The following is a 4,894-nucleotide window of genomic DNA, read 5'->3' on the forward strand; positions in this document are numbered from 1 at the left end:
CCATCATTCTTAGCAAACTATCACAAGAACAGAAAACCAAACACTGCATGTTCTCACTCATAGGTGGGAATTGAACAATGAGAACACTTGGACACAGGAAGGGAAACATTATACACTGGGGCCTGTTGTGGAGTGTGGGGAGGGGGGAAGGATAGAATTATTAGATATACCTAATGTAAATGATGAGCTAATGGGTGCAGCACACAACATGGCACATGTATACATATGTAACAAACCTGCACATTGTGCACATGTACCCTAGAACATAAAGTATATAAAAAAAAAAATTTAAAAATCAAAAAAGCATCTCAATAGTTGTGAAAACTGTTGAGAAAATTTAATGCCCACTACTGATTTAAAAAAAAAAAAAACTCCCAGCAAGCTCCCACTACCATCATACTTAATGGAATAACCATATTATATGTCATTGCATAATATTTTCACTGTTTCTTGGAACCATTGTTGTATAGAACATTACTTTTCTTCTATCTTCTACCAACTTAGCTTCAAAAATCGGCTCTTCCTAAAATATACTACTTCCTTTAGAACCCAGGCAAAGCAGAGGAGGTCCCCATCACCCTATATTTCATGTATCATTAATATATGAGCCGTCAGATATTTAAAATAGCTTTCTGTTAATTCAGTGACAATTTATCAATAATTACTATTCTCGGGTCTCAGATTGCATCTTTAATGTCTGGCACTTATTTCTGTGCAAAGGAGCAAGCCTTGAGTTTTCTGCTTTTTAAAATAATTTGCATTTTTATTTATAATGGTTATTGAAACTGTTTTCTTTCTTGAAATTTCTAGATTTCACCAAGATAAAGTCAGCTTGATTACTAATCCGAGAGGTTTAACCTGTTTTCTATTCTACCAGGTTCAATGTATCACATTATATTTTTATTTTTGTCCTTTCTAAGTTCTGGAAGTTGTATGTTCTGAATTAATACTAAAAAAATAGTTGATGTTTGAAAGTAGAAAAGGAAGTTTTATCTTTTTTATAAAACAAAACACACATATTCAGCGTCATGATCAGACTTTTGTGTTTAGCAACCAACAACATGGGAGAAAAAAAATATATAGGTATGAGAAGCCTTTGTTGGAATGCTTCACACTTTCCACAGAACAGAAACTAAAATAACTTGTTATACAATTTGTCACAAATACAGTCCTTGAGTTTTTTTCCCCATACACATGAGTATTGTCTAAAACATATCTTTTTTGCAGCAATGAGGTCCTGCCACCACTGGACTTGGCTGACTCCACAAATCTGTTGTAACTTGTAGCTTCCCTCACTTCTCTCCTGCTAAGCTTTGTTTCCTGACAGTAATTAAAATCTTCTGCCACTGCCATAGATACTGCTGCTACTGAAACCATCATAGCCACCCTAGTCCCATAGTTTGGCAAAGTATAATATTACCCTCCACCATCCTAGGGGTCAGAGCTTCTGCCTCTAAAGTTTCTGCCCTTCATGTGTCCAAAATTTGAAGATCGGTTATTGTAATTGCCAAAGTCATTGTAGCGTCCACCACCTTCAAAACTACTCTCACCATTACTAAATCTGTTATAGCCAAGCTCACTGTCACTGTATCCACCATCACCATGGCTGCCACCAAAACCACCTGGACCACTGAAGTTTCCTCAACAACCAAAGTTGTCACACCCACCAAAACCACCTCCACGGCCACTTCAAGAAAAGTGTTAAGAGCCACTTAGACCTCTTTGGATGGATAAAGCACCAACCACCTCTTGATTCCACAGGGCTTTCCTTACTTCACAGTTGTGATCATTCACAGGATTGTATTTCTGAATAACAATATTATCCAAGGAGTTATGGTCATCAAAAGGTACAAGTACAAACCCCTTTTCTTGCCACTACCTTGGTCAGTTATGATTTCAATCACTTCAGTTTTTCCCATCCTGTTCAAAGTAAACTCTTAGGTGATGTTCTTCAATGTCCACCAACAAACATCTTCTTTTTAAATAAAATTTATCAAAATGAAGAGAAATGAAATATTTATGATTATTAATCTTCCCATTTATAAGCACAATAATTAGATTTTAATAATAAATAATAATAAATAATAAAATCTAATAATTAGATTTTTCTAATTATTGTCTCATTTATTGTCTTTCAATCTACTTATGTGTTCATAACGGTCTAATATTTCTAGGTGTTTTCTTTTTTTGCATATTGAATCTTTTTTTTCTTCAACTTTTATTTTAAGTTCTGAGGTACATGTAGAGGATGTGCAAGTTTGTTTCACAGGTAAACATTTGCCATGGTGGTTTGCTGTATAGATGAACCCATCACCTACGTATTAATCCCAGAATCCATTAGCTATTCTTGCTGATGTTCTCTTCACCCCCAACAGGCCCCAGTGTGTGTTGTTCCCCTCCATGTGTCCATGTATTCTCATTGTTCAGCTCCCAGATATGAGTGAGACTATTTGGTGTTTGGTTTTCTGTCCCTGTGTTAGTTTGCTTGAGAATAATGGATTCCAGCTCCATCCATGTCCCTGCAAAGGACATGATCTCTTTCCTTTTTATGGCTGCATAGTATTCCATGTTGTATGTGTACCACATTTTCTTCATCCGTTCTATCACTGATGAGCATTTGAGTTGATTCCATGACTTTGCTATTGTGAATAGTGCTGCAATGAACATTTGCATGCATGTATCATTATAATAGAATGACATATTCCTTTGGGTACCTACCCAGTAATGGAATTGCTGGATTGAACGGTATTTCTGCTTCTAGATCACAAAGATCTTTTTTCACAGTTAAGTGGACATTTGGTCTTTGAGAATTTTATCTCAGGGCAGCAGCTCTTTTTGGCGGCACAACTCTTCCATCCACTTTGTGTGACCATGCATTCATGGCTGCATCTGCCTCCTCCACGGTGGCATACGTGATAAACCCAAAGCCCCTGGAGTTTTTCGTGTTTGACTCTCATACTACATCGTCTGTGAGCATTCTGCCTTGCTCAGAATGGCTCCTCAGACTCTCTGATGTAGAACTTCCACAGCTGTCCATGCTGTTTAGGAGACTCTGACTTAGACATGATGACAGTGGAAAAGAGACAATAATGCTTTCCCAGTGATGTCCACAGGCAGAATGGATATAAAAGGTTTAACTTTTTAGTCATACCTTTTGGATTTTGGTTTTATATACTAAGGGGATCAGTTCCTATCATATTTTCTGACTAGACAGGTTACTATGTTTTTTTTTTTTTAAAGTGAACCATTATTAGCAATAGTCTATTATTTTTGATTTAAAAAATTATATCATAATACCACAGTTACAGGATATTCCTTTGATATATATTTTTGTAGATGCGATTTTCTTTATTAATGATAAAATTGTCTTGAGAGGCTTTTAGACAGCCTTAAATTGGATGTTTATGGTCTATTTGTCTTCTTCTAGATTGGATAGATATTGAGGGGAGCTAGTTACAAAGGTTGAATTGGAAGTTAGAATATAAATGTAAGACTCTACTTTAAAAACTGAAATTAACATATTTAGTAATATCATAATTGCTGTCAAGTTGAACTGTGGGAAATATTATGATCTGTACTTGGGAATCAAATATTTACTAGTTGTATGAGCATGATAGCTTTCCTTGATTCTTTTAAGCCTTAGTGCTTAATCTAAAAAAAGGGGATAAGTAGTATTACAAAATCAGAGTGTTTTGACAATTAGATGATATAATTAATGTAAAATGTGTAGTAGGATTTTAGTGAAGTGTTTTGAATAACAATGGACTATCAGTATTATTACTGTAAAAAATAATCTCATAAATCTTGAATTATTCATGTAACTAAATGTAAATACTGTTATTTTAGTGCAACCAAATATAGCATTTCTAAATTAAGTTTGCTGAAAATGCAAAGAGAATAGGATAACATAGAAGGTTGCCCAGAGCAACTTTCATCTCCAGTTTGCAAATCTATAACCAGAAACCTCAGATAATTGGAACGTTACCACCTAGAAGATTTTAACTCTCTATTAAGGCCTTAAGATATCTAAAGTGTAGGTCAATAAACTGCTGAGCTGTTGTAATTGGACCTTTTAACTGATAATCATTAACTTGGAAGCAGGACAGTCCTTCTTTTATCCAAACAGAGAACAAACAAACAAAAAATCCTCAAAACCAAAATCCGAAAACAGAAATGAAAAACCAAAAACATAAAGAACTGAAGGAAGGGAAACAAGTGTCTGATTTCCATTTTATCCTCCTCCATTAGGTGGCAGTGTGACTGTGGAGTATGAATTCCCACTAACCTTTTGTACATCAGGGAAAATTTCAAATTGTGTCAGTCATTAAAAAATGGCTTTTTTTCAGTGAGGTCTAAGAAATTCACCATTTAAAAAAAATCAGTAGCTGAAAGCATGCATCTCCAATTATGAAATGTTTTCTTACCCCTCAACATAAAATAGCTTAGATAATACTGTGACATATTGTATACCTAACAATTATATACATTACATGAATAGGATCCTTATTTCCCACACACCATATACATGAGCATTTCTACAACATAAAACTTGAAATTATAATTTCACTTATTCATTAATGAATAGTAGAGAAAAAAATGTGATTTATCTCTTAATCTTTGGTATTCAGAGATTCTTCTTCTTTTTTTTTTTTTTTTTTTCTAGAGGAGAAAAGCCCTCAAAAGAGTGCTACATTGGCATGGGTATTTTTGTTTGTTTGTTTTTGAGATGGAGTTTTACTCTAGTTGCCCAGGCTGCCATGCAATGGTGCAATCTCGGCTCACCGCAACTTCTGCCTCCTGGGTCAAGCGATTCTCCTGCCTCAGCCTCCCGAGTAGCTGGGATTACAGGCATATACCACCACGCCTGGCTAATTTTTGTATTTTTAGTAGAGAC

General features: G+C 35.1%; 1 pseudogene; it reads right to left on the bottom strand.

Moving 5' to 3' along the window:
* Positions 1-1,330: 1,330 nt before the first annotated feature.
* On the bottom strand, positions 1,331-3,065 carry LOC105533658 (annotated as a pseudogene).
* Positions 3,066-4,894: the final 1,829 nt, after the last annotated feature.

The sequence above is a fragment of the Mandrillus leucophaeus genome, unplaced genomic scaffold (genome assembly GCF_000951045.1).
Source record: "Mandrillus leucophaeus isolate KB7577 unplaced genomic scaffold, Mleu.le_1.0 Scaffold1274, whole genome shotgun sequence".
In the NCBI taxonomy this organism is placed as follows: Eukaryota; Metazoa; Chordata; class Mammalia; order Primates; family Cercopithecidae; genus Mandrillus; species Mandrillus leucophaeus.